The 18,353-nt window shown below is 40.6% G+C and overlaps 1 long non-coding RNA gene across 1 annotated transcript; it reads right to left on the reverse strand.

Annotated features, from left to right (window-relative positions):
* Positions 1–7,274: 7,274 nt before the first annotated feature.
* Positions 7,275–16,445, reverse strand: LOC138752334 (uncharacterized). Its single transcript, XR_011350530.1, has 3 exons — positions 16,411–16,445; positions 14,360–14,469; positions 7,275–7,353 (listed from the first exon to the last, which is right to left on the reverse strand). It is a non-coding gene; the product is annotated as an uncharacterized lncRNA (long non-coding RNA).
* Between the last annotated feature and the right edge of the window lie 1,908 nt (positions 16,446–18,353).

The raw sequence follows: 18,353 nt of genomic DNA on the forward strand, positions 1-18,353 counted from the left end.
TGACCCTGATAGGATGCGCCCCCTGTTAGAGCTTTCCCTCCCCAGAACCACAAAGGCTTTAAGGAGATGAATGGGGTTTTTCTCATATTACGTCGACGAGGTTCATCCCCTCTTAAAGACTACCACTTTCCCACTATCGGCTGAAGCCCAGTCTGCTTTTAATTATCTCCAAAGTTACATTGTGAAAACTGCCATGCACACAGTAGATGAGAATGTACTTCCCCAATGGAAAGTGATGCTTTGGATGTATCCCTGGCCACTACTCTCAATCAGGAGGGCAGGTCAGTTGCCTTTTTCTATCAGACGCTTCAAGGCCACAAGCTCCGGAACCCATCTGTGGAAAAGGAGGCCCAGGCCATTGTAGAAGCCATGAAGCACTGGAGGCACTACCTGGCTAGTAGAAGATTTACGCTCCTCACAGACCAGCACTCTTTCGCGTTCAGCAACGCTAAGAGGGGAAAAATCAAGAATGACAAAATTGCGAAGTGGAGAATTGAACTCTCCACCTACAGTTTTGACATTGTCTACTGGCCAGGGGTCCTTAACAACCCTCCAGATGCCTTGTCCAGGGGATGCTGTGCCTCTGCACACACCAAACTGTGGACCATACACAATGAGCTCTGCCATCCAGGGATCACCCGCATGTCTCATTTTGTCAAGTCCCGTAATTTGCCCTACTCAATAGAAGACGTCAGGGAAATAATCAGATCATGCCAGGTTTGCGCTGAGTGCAAGCCACACTTCTTTTATCCCACAAAAGCGCACTTTATTGAATCATCCAGACACTTTGAACAGCCCATCGTCGATTTTAAGGGGCCTTTCTCCTCTATGAATAGGAACACCCACTTTCTCTCAGTCATTGATGAGTACTCCCACTTCCCATTCGCCATCCCGTCTCTAGACACGTTTGCCTTGTCCATTATTAAGGCCCTAGACCAGGGGTGTCAAACTCAAATTCACGGAGGGCCAAAATTAAAAACTTGGACTAAGTCGAGGGCCGAACTAAATATTTATTGAAAATTTTCAACAACATCTGCATGTTTTCTCTTCTTTCAACATATGTAATGTTAAACTTTAGGATATAACTTTAGGAGGATAATGTTACAGGTCAGGAGTAGGTAGCTCAAGTTCACCCTTTGCTTGACCTAAGGGAAACTTATTTGGTCCCTGTGGAGATGTAGTCAGCATTCACAGGCTGTGTCCATTTTGGCCTGCATCAGGACTCAGCAGTTCCTGCTCACTCCTCAGGCTCTAGGCCTCTATTCACCCTCGACGCACCATCCCTCTACCTGACCAGTCCTTTACCCAACCTCTACTCACTCCTCACTCCACTCGCTCTGCCTCTACCCACCCCATCCTATACACGCCCCTCTACTGCCTCTCCCCTCAACCTGTTCCTCCCTCTACCCGTCTCTCACCCTCTAATCACCCCTCCCCTACTCACCCTGCCCCTCCCCTTTTACCTCTTCCCTATCCACCCCTCCTTCTACTCATCCCTCCCTCTAACTGCCCCTCGCACCACCATAACTTCCCCTGCCCATTACTCCTCACCTACACCCTCTTCCCACCCCTGCTTACCCACCCACTCAGGCCCAGCGCGCTGCCGATCAGCCTTTGCGGACAGCCACCATCTCTCTCTTCACGTGCAGGGCCGAACCAGCCGTCCCTGGAGTCCACGCGGGTGCAAGCGCTGAAGGCCGTGGCGACCGGGAGAAGTGCGCTCGCGCTGTGGAAGGGCAGTCCGGTGCCAGTCGCGCGGGGCTCGTGCTGCCCGGGGGCTGTGCGCAGCCTGCCATGCCCGTCGCGCCGACAGGAAATCACAGGCGCTCGCCAATCCGCCGCACCGCTCGACAGGTGGGAGAAGTGACTGGTTGTGCGGGGAACCTTCCAATTGGCATGCCGGCTGATGACATCGACAGACTTCTCGTGTTACAATTTCTCGTGTTACAATGGGGAAGGATGTGCAATGAAGGGGGAGGATGGTGGGGGTGACATTACCAAAAAACCAGCATCGGCTCTCGCTGCAGGGCGGGTCACCTCTAATACGTTTTTGAAATGATCTTGCGGGCCAAATATATCACGGGCCAAATTTGGCCCGCGGGCCAGAGTTTGACATGTGTGCCCTAGACTCTATTTTCACACTTTTTGGGTATCCTGGCTATATTCATGAGCGACGAGCTGCGTCAGTATCCGCTGTAGAGGGGCATTGCATCCAGCAGCACTGCTGTTTGCAACCCCCTGGGGAACAGGCAGGTTGAAAAAGAGAACTCCACAATCTGGAAGGCTGTCAAACCTGCCCTGAAGCAAAGAGGCCTTACAGATTTGACTGGTAGGATGTCCTCCCTATCGCGCTCCACTCCATTCAGTCGTTACTCTGCACTATGACCAATGCTACTCCTCATGAGCTCATGTTTACATTCGACAGAAGGTCAGCATCAGGGACTACACTCTCAGCCTAGCACACTAGTCCTTGTCCAGTCCTTCTCAAGAAGCACATGAGAAGCAAGATTGACCCCCTGGTGGAAAGGGTGAAATTGCTCCATGCCAACTCCACATATGCCTACATGGAGTACCCGGATAGCAGGGAGGACGCTAAGGATCTGGCACCCACCAGAGCTGCAGATCTGTTGCCTCAGGTATCCCATGAGCTACCGAGCTCATTTTCCTCACCCCCACCCAAGGCCTCCTGTTCAGGTTCACCCCAGCCTACTACCCTTCCATCACAGGTGGACCAGGAGGCTCAAGGAGCCCAAGGCCTCCTGGTGCTAAGGTGCTCCACCAGGATCTCCAGCCTCCGAACTGCCAGAATCTGTAAATAGTAAATATTTCTCTTCTGTGCCTATTACCAGCTTCTGATCCTTGTTCTCTTCATCCACAGATCCTTAATTCTGAAAAAAGGGGTGAATGTAGTGAACTGGGATTCACTAGAAGTGTCCTGTACTGACGACTGGTCCTGCCTCCCAGCTCCTGCCCCGGGGGCCCGTATATAACCCTGGTTTCCTGTCTAATCCCTGAACCCCTCTGAAGCCTGTTCATGAATCTTACCTGTGTGGTAAGCTAATAAAAGCATTAGTTCTTCCTCTAGTCAAGTGTGAGCTTTTATCTACACGACACACAAACATAGCTTTGGCCACATCTTAACAATTTGCCAAGAACCCAATTACTTTCAACACTATCTTCAATTTTATGTGTTTTGATATATGCATTCTCTTCTCACTGAACATCATCACAAATAACTGCATCGACATTCCAAGTTGCAAAGCATTACAACAAATTACTTTAATTACAGATCAGTTTCATGCTTATCTTCACATGAACATGTTAAGGGACAGTGCCCTCCAAAATGGTTGGGACACAGACATTTTTTTTCCTGTATTTGCCCCTGTGCTTCACAGTTTTAAATTTGTAAGCAAACAATTCACATGGAATTAAAGTGCACACTCCAGATTTTAGTCAAGGTTATTTGTATACATTTTCATTTGACCATGTAGAAATTACAGCACTTTTTATACATAATCCTCTCATTTCAGGGCACCATAATGTTTGGCTTCACAGGTGTTTAATTGCTTTATTAGTGCAGGTATAAGAGAACTAGGCTTGCTTCTAAGCTTTTGATCACCTTTGGCATCTGTAGTTGCTATTTCTCAACGTGAGGACCAGAGTTGTGTCAATGAAAGTCAAAGGAGTCATTATGAGGTTGAAAAACAAGAATAAAACAGTAAGAGACATTGCCAAAACCTTGGTATGATCAAAAGCAACAGTTTAGAACATCATTGAGAAGAAAGAGCATACTGGTCAGCTCAGTAATCACAAAGGGACTGTATTCCAAGAAAGATCTCCACTGCCGATGACAGAAGAATTCTCACCATCATGAAGAAAAATTATAGTCTGTAGAAGACTTAATGTACAGAAATACAGGCTACATTACAAGATACAAACCACTAGTTAGCCATAGAAAGGATGCCCAGTTACAGTTTGCCAAGAAGGATTTATAAGAGCCTGTAGAACTCTGGATAAAGGTTTTGTGGACAGATGAGACCAAGATTAACCTGCATTAGAGTGATGGCAAGAGCAAAGTGTGGAGGCGTAAAGGAACTGCCCAAGATTGAAAGCATACCACCTTTGCAATGGTTTGCATCTTGCAGAATAGCCTCTGTATTTTTGTTCATGAAGTCTTCTGCAGACAGTAGTCATTGACGCGTCCACACCTGCCTCCTAAAGAGTGTTTCTGATCCGTTGGACATACATTTGGGATTTTTCTTCACTGTGATGAGAATTCTTCCGTCATCAGCAGTGGAGATCTATCTTGGAATACAGTCCCTTTGTGATTACTGAACTCACCAGTACACTCTTTCTTCTTGACGCTGTTCCAAACCATTCATTTTGGTAATCCTAAAGTTTGGGCAATGTCTCCTACTGTTCTTGATTTTCAGCCTAATAATGACTTTGACTTTCATTGTCACAACTCTAGTCCTTGTGTTTGAAAAATGGCAACTACAAAGGCGTTCAAAAGCTTAGAAGCAAGCCTAGCACACTTATACCTGCACCAATGAAGCAATTAAATGTACCTGAATACTCACAAACACCTATAAAGCCAAATGTCCCAAACATTATGGAGGCCTGAAATGACTATGTATTAAAAAGTGCTGTAATTTCTACATGGTCAAATCAAAATGTATACAAATAATCTTGAATAAAATCTGGAATGTTCACTTTAATTACGAAAATTGTTCAAATTTAAATCTGTGGAGCACAGGGGAAAATCGAAGAAAAAAGTGTCTTTGTCCCAAACATTATGGAGAGTACTCTATGTGAGAAGCTAATGCAAAGAATCTTGTGATTCTGATTTCTCATGGAGCAAATGTTCTGTTATTGTGGGAAGTACAACACAAGTGTACTTCTTGTCATGAAAGGAGGGAGCACCAGAAATACTCAAGGTTCTCCAATTCATACCAGTGGCATTGATAAATGGTGTCAATATAGCTCTTAAGTTGATCAATACCTGTTCTTGTTTAAATTTTAAATGTTCTCTCTATGCATCTAGAGAGTGAAAATATCCAAACTGAAGCTTATAAATTTTAAGATTTTAACATGAAGGAATTATGAACCAAGAGGTTTTTTTTAAAAAGTATCGACCCATAGTGCTAAACTGTTTCCAATATTATATGTATATCAATCACATACAATCATTGATTTAAAACAATACATTTACAGGTTGCAAGTTTCACTAGTAAGACTAGCATTTATTGCCAATTTCGAATTGTCATTGAGAAGGTAATGATGAGACATCTTCTAAAAGCATTGAAGTCCTTCTGTTGGTAATATTCCTGCAGCAGAGTGTAGAATTCCAGCATACTGCAATAGTTTACCATATCTGTGTATTATTTACATTTTCTTTTGGAAATATGATTTTAACTTTTGTTATAAAATTTAAAACACTGAAGTACAATTGCCTGATGTACTAAATTAATTGATATATTCAAAAATATACTGCACAGAAAAGTTACATTTTTAATAATTGGATGCAAGCCGGATCATTTATATATTCTAATTTGATTTTAGTTGCTGAAGATGTAAAGTCACACTAAACTTTTTTGATAAGTCCCAAATTATTCCAGCATAAAAATCCACAGTAGTTTATTTGGCTTGTTGTTCTGAAGGCGATGGTATGTTATCAAAATAATGAAGTTTGCATATTAAACATATTTTCTATTTCCACACATGTTGAGAAACTGGATTGCATTGCACTGTTTTTTTTTAGTGATGTGCAATCCAAAATTGGTTTAAACCAGAGTAAACTACTTTTCCCATCATACCTGGGCGAGATGGTGCTGATCATAAAATTGTGTTGGGTTGTCAAATATTTATCACCCGCCCAAGATAAATTGGACCTCAGTTCTCAAAAGTTACCATCATTAAATGGTCAGAGATAACCAAGATGTACCACATGCTATCTTCTTCATTTGGGCATTTAAAAGGACAATTTTTCTGACACTGATCCTATTTGACCTTTTCGGGAAGCATGTGCCCACAGCCTTAGGTTTTTGAAGCTTGCCATCAATGAGAGCATGTAGCATCCAAAAGAACCTTCATTCACAGCCTGATCTCAGTTTGGAGGATAATATCATAGCAATTCTCAACCTTGATTCCAGGTTTCTGGCCAGACAAACTTATTATTGATTTCAGTAACATTTTGTGAACTGAGGTCAAGTAGCATTGTAAGATCACCATCGTCCAGATTGCCATCAACTACATTCATGTATCCATGAGGACTCTCCTCAGAAAACCTGGAGGTCTTCAGGCAAGTAGTTGCCATCTCTGCTGAGTCTTCATTCTTTTGACAGTCCACACCAGCAGATATATCTTTGGCATCATTGCCCTGAGACATAATCTTGGAGACAATGCCTTTTTATATCTTTTCAAGCTCCAAATACCACAGGTGAGCATCAATCCTATGACAGCTATGGAGCAACAAGGAGTAGTAGAGTTAAACAAGAAAGTCTGCAGTAACTGGGGTCAAGTTCATTACAAAAATGTGCTAGAGAAACACAGCAGGTCACACAGCATGCGTAGGAAGTAAAGGGGTAACCAACATTTCAGGCCTGGGCCCTTGGTCAGGAAATATAACAGGAAGATAAGGTGAATCTGAAGGACTAAAAGGACAATTATGCTTCTGAGGAAATGTTCATGCACAATCACAGCAGTTGGATCATGTCACTACATGCAGGTGAGCAATGCATGTGCAATGAAGGATTTAGTTTTAAAGAGATGTTCCACATGAATAATGTCCACATTCATTGTATCTCCCTGCAAAATAAATGGCCCTCTCTACACTCCATTTATAACCACCACTACTATATAACAATTAGTAGCCAAGTAAGAGCAAATATTGCATTATTCTTCCTCTCATACCACTTTTCAGGTTCACCTGCATGCTCACAGCATATTGAGGAATTAAACCTTGATCCTATTGCTTAAATGCCTCACCATTTATCTTTCTATTTCCTGAAGAATGGCGTAACACCTAAAGCATTCTGAATTCTGCATAACATCTTCCTCAGAAGATTCCATTATGTTAGTGTTAAAATGATGGTCATGTCCATCCATGGTAGTTATTCAGCATTATAGCCTATTTGGTTGAGTGCAGACACCAGTCCAATCAGGTCACTATAATATCATGACATCCTGCTTATGGAATCGCTTTTGATGAACAATATTTCAGCTGTTCGTGTAGCTTTTAATGAAAGATGTTGGAGAAAAGGGAGCATGAGTCGATGCTTCATTGTACCATTTTACCTTGATCATATTCTTCAGATCTTTGAGCAGTCCATCTTAGAGTGCCATTTGGCGTTACTGAAAAACAGTCGGTGCAGGGGGAGAAGGATTCTAAATTAATGCTTGAAATCATCCTCATTCATCACATAAATTGCATGGCAGCAGTGCTTATATACTCGTATCCTGTGTTGTAGATGTAGATTAAGATTAAGATGTACACCTTAATGCTCTCTATCTTCCTCATTTGATCTATCAGCTCATGTAATGTGCAAACTATCTTGTTGTGCATCCTCTCCAGGCTTGATATGCAAACATTCCAAATGGAATCCTCATTTAAGCCCTGAGGGATTTCACAGAAACATGGATTCCAGCCCCTCCAACCCCACCTCTGCAGACCCTAATTGCCTATACTTCAAGCCAGGCTCCAGCCTGCCTATGACCGGAATCTCTCCAAGCCCATGCATTCCTCTAACCTAAGTGGCAGTCAGATGTAATGACACTGTGTCCTCGTCAACAGCATTTGCATATGCTTCCTCTGCCTTTACTCTTCCCCTTATCCTTTTCTTCTTCTTCCAGCTCCTCCTGCTCCATGTCTTGATGTTGTAGGGAGAAAAAAAGGCCTCTGACGATGTGAGGTCATAGTCATTAGGTAAATACAGATCTATACAGATGCACTGAAATTCTTACTTGCTGCAACCAAAGATAAACTAAATTTCCACAATATAGCAAGACAGAAAAATACATAAAAGGATAGATAATTAAATATTTGCAGTGCAAAAAAAAAGTCACATTTCAATAGTGAAGACAAACCTTTTGGTGGTCCTGAATTAGTTTATGGTTTTGGTTGGAATAGTATGAGGTGGGTTAGAGCATGGTAATTGTTGGGAAAAGTCAGTTCTTGCACTTAGAGGTGCTGAACTTCTGGCTTCTATACCTTCAGCCTGAATGCCGCAGTGCGATGAGATTGTGACCAGGGTAATCGATCCTTTATGATGTTGGCTGCCTTGAGACAGAATTTTACATGGATGTCTTCAGACATGTGTGTGTTTACTGTATTTTTTTTTACAGTGTTCAGCTCTTCACTTATTCCAAGACATTATAACACCTCTGATATTCTTTCCATTTTGGAAGAAACAATTTTATCCACCTGCTAGTGTACTCCTTTGGCATTGAATCCATAAGGTTTCCTTTCCTCAGCATGCTTCTCATTTACAAGCACTTTAATATGTGAATTGTGAGCATTTCTTCTTCCTCCTTTCAACCTCTGTCTCCTCCAAGTTTGTTACATTGCCTGACTGCCATTGGGAAATGTGCCTTACACCTGATCTAATCAGTGTGTAACAAAGTGGCAGCAGTGGTGTTAAATTTAGCCTGATTACTTCAGAGATCATGCAAGTCATGTCACTACTCCTTTATAGGTAAAGAACAGTTTAGTGTTCTTCCTTGGTTGTTTATCACCTATTTCAAAACTTTTGGGAGAACCAAATTTGGCATCAGTTACTTGTTACGGCACATAAAAAAGGCAAAATTGCATTTGAAGGCCATATTGCTCCCTTTCATTTATAGTCTACTATCACAAATTTGATATTCTTTAAACCACTTTACAGCCACAAACTAATCAGCGAAATGCATCAGGCAATGTGGATGAACAATATGTTTGCTTACTATAGATTAACCCATCATTTTGAAAATGTTCAGAATTTATATTCTAATGTTAAGAGCCCAGAGGACTCCAAAACCCAGCAGCAATAGAAGTTCACCAAGGCAAATGGTTACTTAAACAAAAGTTACTTTTAATAATCTTTAAACATAAAAAAATCAAACTTTAACTTATTACTATTAACTTAACCTAACTTAACCCCCTTCTAATTCTAAGCGCATATGCATGTAATGTGTATACAAGTTCAGTATTGTTCTTTGATTCACAGTCCAATCTCACTTCTCCAAGTTTGATGGTTGCAGGCAATTTTTATACTGTGCAGAGAATTTAACATTTATGAACTTCACCAGGCTTTGGTGCTTGAAAGGTAAATGGTTACTACTCAAGAAGGTTATTCTTGGTTTTCAGAGAGAGATTTGTTGCTCAATGGACACCCACAACTGATTCCTTCTGAACAGCCCCATTTTAGTGCCTTGCTGAAGAAATTTGCCCCATCGGAGTTTTCAAGCTGATAACCTCTTTCCTTCAGGTCACCATAGAGTTCCTTTTGGTTTCCCTTGTTTCAAGAGGAACATACAGCCAGTCCTTTCCTCTTGTATGGACCACAAGGGCTTTGACCAGGCTGAACTAAGAACTCACAACCTGTCTTCAACATGGGGATTTTCCACAAGCTTTCCAGCTTGTCCTGTTCCAGTCCCAGCTGTTGTTGCTGAACTGTAGAACTGAATTCTCTCTCTCTCTCTCTCACTCAGAGAAAACTGCATGACCCTCAGAGCAGCCAACAGCACTCAGACAGCTCCAGACCTAATCTTCCGAGTTCGTTCATCTGTTGCTTTCCAAAACAATAATCCATTACTTCACAGCATGTCCAATTAACAGCTACTTGTGAAGTCCTTATAGACACACTTCAAAGTCTTTGCAAAGGCACCTGGAGCCTGGACTGTCTGGCTTGAGCGGAGCTCTGGCATTTTAAATGAAGTCTGTTTTGAAGTGTTTATATGTGACCTACACTAAAAAAAACCTGCCACAATTTATCTCCTTTAAAACTTATCTATATACTTTACACCAGGGAATGGGCTCATTTTGTATAAGATCTATTTGGTTGTTCACACGCCTTGGGGACAATTGTGTGACTGAATTTCCCAGCCGTGGGTCCACAAATAAAGTGTGCAGAATGACTGTTTACCACAGCTTTGAAAATGCCAATGAACATCAAAGCAAGACAAATCTCCAATCCATTCATTTTTTTTCCACTTGATACTCTCATTTTCCTGTAATGTACTAGGAACTCCCTTTAGAAAATATCCCATATAAAAAAAAGCACCTTGTTTTTATGACTAAATTATAAATTAAAATTATGAGAAAAGTGACCAGGGAAGGATTTTGTTGCAGGTCTTCCTCCAACTTCTTTTCTCCTCAATGTTCAATGTTCCCTTGGTATGGCTTTGTACTTCCCATTGTTAGATCCAATATTTCAACCAATATCCATGTGCACATTTTTATCCCAGATCATATCAATCAGAGGGCTCCTGAATAAGTATGCATGAAAGAAGAATGCAAAGTAAGCACAAACCAATTGGGACCAAAATGAAGTTTCGCTGCATGAAGTCTTCCCACGAGCACTATTTGAAGTGATCATCGGCTACTTATAATTTGGCTGTTGATTAATTCCACTGTCATGTCTATGTTTTTGCTGCTTTCAAAATGTATTTAAAGTCCTACAGTAGTTCAAAGTTACTAAAATCTTCAGAACACAGAGGAACAAGTGCTGATGTGTGTTCAGGCTTCAAATTTTCCAACAAACCAAATACTCCTGTAAATGAGTGTGTGAGGATGTTTTTGGGACGTGGCATTATTGGAATCGAAGCACACGGATCGGGGGGGGGGGGGGGGGGGAAGCAGGAAGGAGATGAGGGACAGGTTCTCAGCAGGAGTCTATACCTACCCATAATGCTCAGGAGCAATTCTCATACCTGAGGATTAATGAGGAATGCTGGCTATCTTCAGCAGGAATGCTCTTTTTGAATTCTTCCATCTGCCTCAGTCATATCTGGAATCTCAGGGCAAGGCAAGCACTGCATTACACATTCATATAAAGCTGATGTTAGCAATGGGACTTCTTGCAGATAGGAGCAAGCGGAATGAGCACAGAGCTTTGCCAGGTTTGTAGACTTTCCCACTGTACAAGCTGACATTGAAAGCTTGCATGCCATTTTATGAATGCCACACATAACTCGGGGACATACTGCAAATGGAAGGTTTCCATTCCTTAGATGTTGTGCTAATATACTCAAAGCATGAGGTAAGTAAATGCACAGTGTTTTCACAGTCATCATAATACTTCCATTCAGTATCATTGGTGTTCACATTCACTTGAGTAACTTGGGAACATATTGCACAACTAGTTATGACTTTGACTCCAGTGATTAACCACACACAGACATAGAGTCCTGATGATTGATATTGGTGTCCTTTAGGGTGTAGAATTGTGCTATCAAATATATCCTTGCCTTGAAACAGAAAGCAAGGCCGAGGCAGGAGAGTGGAACAGCAGGTAATGCTATTGGTCCATAGTTCTAGTGACTCATTCGAACTTGGTGGGCACAAGAATAACATGTTGCTTAAATACATGCCTTAATCTTCACTTTCTTCAACAGTCTGACCTCCGTGAGGTTCTCTGCTACCTCCTGACACAAGGGTAAGGATATGTTGAAAGGGAGGAAGGAAAATATGAGCTGCAGGATTTGACCATCTGCAGTTAGTAATCAGAAGACTTTGAAGCACCTCTTGTATTCACAATGCAACTTCCCTCTTGGAAGTGAAAGTTGACTTTAACTAATAGAATTTGGGCACACTGCTGAAGCAATAAAAGAATGAATTGCAGGGTCACAATTGTAGCAAGTGGAAACATAACAAAACAGCGTAGCATTTAGCACAATGCTGTTACAATGCCAGCGATCGGGACCTGGATTTGAATCTGGTGCTATCTGTAAGGAGTTGGTACGTTCTCCATGTCTCTGCGTGGCTTTTCCCTGGGGGCTCCAGTTTCCTCCCACCCTTCAAAACGTACCAGGGGTGTAGGTTAATTTGGTGTAATTGGGCTCATGGGCCAGAATGGCCTGTTACCACGCTGTATGTATCTCTAAGGTCCGGGTCAATATCACATTGAAAAGCAGGACCTCTGACAATGGAGGGTGCACACTTATCTCTGCGCTGGAGTGCCAGTGTAGATTCTGTTGCTTAAGTCTCTGAGTCCAACTTGAGGACACAACTTTCTGATTCAGAGTCCAGAGTACTACCAACTGAGCCGTAACTGACAAGAACATCGATGTCCATACATATACAATTCTAGTAGGGCTCACATAGCAGTCAAAACACTAAATTTTCCCATTATTTTCCACCCTACCACAAGGGTGTTGAGGTCAAATGCAGCACGTCTACTCCCCGATTAAGGTTAGTTACCTTATTAGACCTTGTCATCTGCACAGATTAGTGTGACAGCAGTCAGTGCTATTTCTTACAGTTTTTACATCTAATTCCTATGTATCTACCATAAAAGGGGTAAATACAGTTTTGGATTAATTTAAAATGTTAACCATCTCAACTGATATGAGTCAATATTAAAGAAATACAACTCTATATACTGAAAAACACAAAAATAACACATTTTAAAATTGTATGTTATTTTTCAAGAGATTAAATAATATAATTAATTGTATTTTACAGGTATTTTTTTAAATCAGACTTTACATTAATAATTTTCCTGACACTATGAAAAAAATTAACTTTTTAACTATCTTAATTAAATTGGTGCATGGCTAAATCTCAATGGCTTGATATTCCCCACTGCATATCTGTGATTATTGTCTTCAAACGTTGTCTATCATCTGTGCCCCCAGCCAGTACTAGTCTCTAAGACCCTGGAAAATGTAGTATGCTATCAGGATTTACTGTAAGAAATGCTGGCAGTTGCTCCCTTGATAGTACAGTAGGGAAATGAACAAAGCAGTGTGTAACCCATGCATACAGATCAAGAAAGTACCAACTACAACTTTTGTCCTTTGCTAAGTTGGACAATCACAGTGAGGACGTCTCTAAAAACATTGATATTCCACTGTGCACTGCTGCATGGATGTTCATACAATGTATGTAAAAGTCACGCTGGAAAGCATTATAAAGCTTTGTAAAATAAACTCAAACCTTTTTTGAAAGTATCAACATCTCTTAAAGGGGAGGTGCACTCTCACTGTTGACAGTTTGAAACACTGAGAACATCAAAATTGAGGTCAAAGGTTCGGAGTTGACACCCATGTATTTTAATCTGATCTGGAAAAGCCTGAGTAAATTTACTGACTAGACAAGTGCATGAATCTACCACGTTTGATCACAATCTACTCATTCTCAGCCTGAAAAATAAGTGAAGTGTACACAAATGACCAGATCTATTGTAAGGCACAGCAGCAGGACCATCAACCCACTTCTTCCTTACCATCTCCTCCCCAAACCTAGTCCCCCAGCAAAGAAAGTTCTAGTCATAATTTCTCCTTATTTGTTCCTCAGAAACATCAGCTCAAATGGATGTCATTTTTGCTGAAAATCATCACCTGGAACAAAATTCCTAGATGTGCAATGTATAAAGAATTTAAATAAAATGCAACATCTGCCTAAGGAAATATATTTTTGATACTGTATATAGGTAGGTCTATTGCTGAATCATGGTTCTGTTGACTCAAGGGCAACTACAGTTATTTTTTGCTCTTTTCTTTTTCTTGAATTGCCATGTGAACAACTGAATGGACTGGAATTGAAGGGACTTTTAAGAACTTTTTATCTGTTTGCATAAGACAGGATAAAGCACATGCTTGTGATTTCCATCACATTGATATTGGCCAAAACCTAGTTCATATTTTCTCAGGGAAAATGATGAAACATAGGGACAATAGATCATGTTAAATTATCCTTGCTTTGATGCTTCTGGTACAGTTTGCCTTTTTGCCATATTGATATTTCTTGCTGTTCATTTATTTATATAGAATGGTTTCTTCCTGGTTATAATACAGAATATGACCAAATATACTACAGAGCTTTCTAGGAGATTTTGATCATAAACTCACTGCAAAAATTGGATGGCTGGAGCAATGAAAATAAAGTGGTAATGAAACCGGTACTATTTCCTATACTAACTTGAAGGACTTTGTAATGTAATGAGTTTCCAACTGAAAACAAACAGGAACTTCAGGAATTTCTTCAACTTGGGATTCCTCTCAAATCATTTTCTCAAGACCCTATGCCAGGGCTTCCCAAACTTTTTTATCTCACGGAACCTTTTTTCGGGAACTTGGAAATTGCGGAATCCCAATTATCAATTACAGTTTAAAAGATCTGGTACACACACAAGTATAGTAAGAAAGTAAATTAACTTACCATTCTCCACACTGAAATCATTTGTTGCCTCTCATTTACATTTAATGGAATGAATGAAATTGTTTCTTTCCTTCTTAATGTTTGCGTGTCTGGTGCCTCTTTATTCCCGGCTTAGGTGAATCCAAATGACAAATAATTTTCATTGTTTTTTACAATATAGGCATAATTAAAGAATCTTCATGAAAAAACAGTGGCACCTCAGTACTTTCTTCAGATGAATTATCCTGTTTCCTAGTTTCTTTTTTAATCCAACGAACCATGCTTCTTAATATTGTACACGTGGAATATCTTTAAAATATGGCCATCTTAGCATCAAAAGAAATCGGATTCTCATTGATTGAAAATGATGTGCAGGGCAGAGCAGACATCAGGCCTTATCACGCCATTTTGTTTTCTTAGGATGGAGTGCACTATTTGCTGCCATCCCAGAAACAAATTGAATTAAAGACAGAGGTAACAAGTGATTTAAAGAAAAACAGGTAGATCATTATTACTCCCAGTCAGTTCTTCCACAGAACCCCTATGCCTTTCCATGGAACTCCATGGTTCCACAGAACCCAGTTTGGGAAACCCTGCCCTATGCTTTCTCAGGTATACAAATGGAAGAGGGAATTCTGGCAAGATTATAACTTTGTCAAACAGGAACACTCCTGGTGAGTCCCACAAGCAAACCCACAGGATCCTTTATGAAGTTAAAGGGTTGCATCCTTTTACTCCATTAACCCTCTCAAAAGTGTATAGTCATCTAAATTTTATCTGGCTTCAACCTTTTGTGCTGTCTTCCTGTCTGATCTAAATGGATACTAAACCATGCATCTCAAATTAAAATCACTACAGCTTTCTTCATCCCCAGCCTGACTGGTAATTAAATTCTCAGAAAAGTACTCCAAATTATGACCTTAATATTCCTGAAAGCATTGAATGCTTCGTTTTTAGCATTTGCTTAGTCAGGCATAGCTGTCCACAAAAAGCTTCAGATAGCATTCGATCTACCCAGTAGGTCTGAGGTGACAGCAAAAGCATCATGTGGAATTTATGAAATATGGAATAGTTTAGAGACAAAAAGTAGTGAAATTGAGAGAAAGAACCGAAGAAGTTGGCAAGAGCATCATCTAAATGCTTAAGAAATATATTTAAAAAAAGATTGAGATCCAAACATGATAATAAATTGTATGATTCAATTGCAACTTAATTATACTCAGCTTTCCGATCTGGTCTCAGCTCAAGGGATGATCTATTAAACGCTAAATGTCAGATTCCAATGTTGATATGCTAGATATTTTATTAATTATTTCCAGAGATCAACAATAGTTTCAGTTTTACTTTCTTGACTTGCCTATCAATATTGGAAGAAGTCATTTTGTATCTTGTTAGACCAAATTTACTTTTTGTGTTCCATATTTCTTGTTTTATGTTTCAGGATGGCTTGTAATAAATCTGAGAATTCTGATTGCAATCTATATGGTAGGTTATTTCCGCACTCTTCTGTTCTTAACCACCACACCTTCCAGTGTTGATGGCTGCTCTGAGCTTGTGGTTCTCACAAGATTGAATGTATAAACCACCAACCATCCAACAGTCCTCTCATGGGAAGGAAAGGAACAGAAAGACATTCAACTATTAATGGAAAAAACAGTTCCTTTTGCAAATGATAGCTTCATAAACAAATTATATTTATTTTCCAGCAATCTGCCTTCTCCTGTCTATCTTTAAGTTCTTGTGTATCCGACTAAGCAACAGCCAATTGATATTTTTACTTCCTGGACTATCCACATGGCATGTTCGCAACCATTAGATTCAAGTGCAATAATTTTACTTTTACTGTATTTGTGAGTACAGGTGCACAATTCAACTCTGCTATGTTTATGATTAATTTAAAAAGAGATCCATTAGGGAATAGGAGCAACATTTTATTTTCAAAGAATTGATTTACTAATTTAGAGATGGGCAGCTTTCAAATTTAATTTTGCCTCTCAATCTTCAATTTAATAAAAGTTAAAAGTTTAATGTAAAAGCCACAAATATTAAAAATGTTAAATTGTCTCTCTTACCAAAAAAAAATCCACGGTTGAAATGTGTCTGATCATTGCATTAAAGACAATAACTTACATGGTAGCCATGGGTAACTGGTAGCCAATCACAATAGGATCCCTTTATTCCATCTCTCTGTTTACTACCAATCAGCCAATGCTCTATCTATGCTAGTATCTTTCCCGTAATTCCATGAGCTTTCGTCTTTTAAGCAATCTCCTGTGAATTACTTTGTCAAAGGTCTTAAAAGTCCAAATATATAACAGCTACTGCATTGTCTTTGTCCAGACTACATGTGGTTTCCTCAAAAAAAATTGCAGTAGGTTTGTCATGCAGGATTTTCTCCCAAGGACTATCTTGTCATGAACTTCCAGGTACTCTGTAACATCATCCTTGACAAGCAACTCCAACAACTTCCCAACCACCAATGTTAGGCTAACAGGTCTATAATTGCTTTTCTGCTTTCTCCCTTGCTTTTTTCAAATAATGGAGTCACCTTTGCAATTTTATAGTCCTCTTGAACCATGCCAGAATCTATTGATTCTTTGAAAATCATTGCCAATACCTCACAATCTGTATAGTTACTTCTTTCAGAACCCAAGGGTGTATTCCATCTGGTCCGGGAGACTAATCTACCCTTAAGACCATTCAGCTTCCCAACCACTTTCTCTCTGGTGATCATGACTACACTCCCCTTTCTTCTTTGATACCCTTGTAAGTCTGGTACACTGCTAATGTCTTTCGCAGTGAAGACTGATGCAAAATACTCATTCAAATCCTCTGGTATCTCATTGTCAACTGTTACTCTAGCGCCATTTTCTTTTGGTCCTTTATCTGCTCTCATTTCTTTTTTACTCAATATTAACACTTGAATAAGCTTTTTGTATCCTATTTTAGGATATGGATGGGAAGGCATAAGAGAAAAGAGCTGAGAAGTGATGGGGAGGGGGAACTCTCTGAATGGAAAGGGAAGCGGGTGGGGAGCTGGATGGAATATTAGGTGTTGTTCCTCCAATTTGCAGGTGGCCTCAGCTTGGCAGTGTATGAGGCCTGTTTACAGACATGTCGGTGTGGAAATGGGGTGTGGAATTGAAATGGTTGGCCACTGGGAAGACTCTGTTATTGCAGCAAACAGGTAACTCAATAAACTGATCTCCCGCTCTGTGTCCAGTTGTGCTTCACTTGGAAGGACTGCTTTGGGCCCTAAATGGTGGTGAGAGAGGATGTGTGGACGCAAGTGTAGCATTTCCTGTAGTCACAGTAGGTACCAAGGGATGTGAACAAGGGAGTCACAAAGAGGAATTGTCCCTGCAGAAAGTGGAGAGGAGGGGACAGGGAAAGATGTGTCTGGTAGTGGGATCACATTGTGGATGGCAGAAATTGAGGAGGATAATATGTTGGATGTGGAAGCTATTGTGGTAATATGTGAGGACAAGGGGAATCCTGCCCTTGTTGTGTCTAGGGGCAGAAGAGGCCAGGGCAGATGCAGGTAAGAGCTAAGCTGATGGATGGGGGGGGTGCAGAGGAAGCCATGTTTTTGAGGAAGGAGGTCATCTCAGATGTTCTGGAATGGAAGACCTCATCGTGTGAGCAGATGCGATAGAGACGAAGGAATGGAGAGAAAAGAATAGAATCACTGTTGCCAGAGATGAATTTGTGGTTGGGATGAAAAGTAGCAGCAAAGTGGCTAAAGTTGACAAGTTCATCATGGGTGCATGAGGCAGCAAAAATGTAGTCATCAATGCAGCAGAGGAAGAGGAAGAGTTGCCTTTGTAGGCTTGTAGCATGCATTGCTCCACATAACCAATAAAAAGACAGGCATAGTTAGGATCATTGCAGGTATCCATGGCTCCCCAATGGCCACTGTGTTTATACTGACCCACAAGCATCCATCCACACTCATCTTATTTGATTCTCTCCACATTCCCATCAACTACTCCAGATTCTACCATTCACCAACTTG

Source organism: Narcine bancroftii, chromosome 2 (genome assembly GCF_036971445.1).
Source record: "Narcine bancroftii isolate sNarBan1 chromosome 2, sNarBan1.hap1, whole genome shotgun sequence".
Classification (NCBI taxonomy): domain Eukaryota; kingdom Metazoa; phylum Chordata; class Chondrichthyes; order Torpediniformes; family Narcinidae; genus Narcine; species Narcine bancroftii.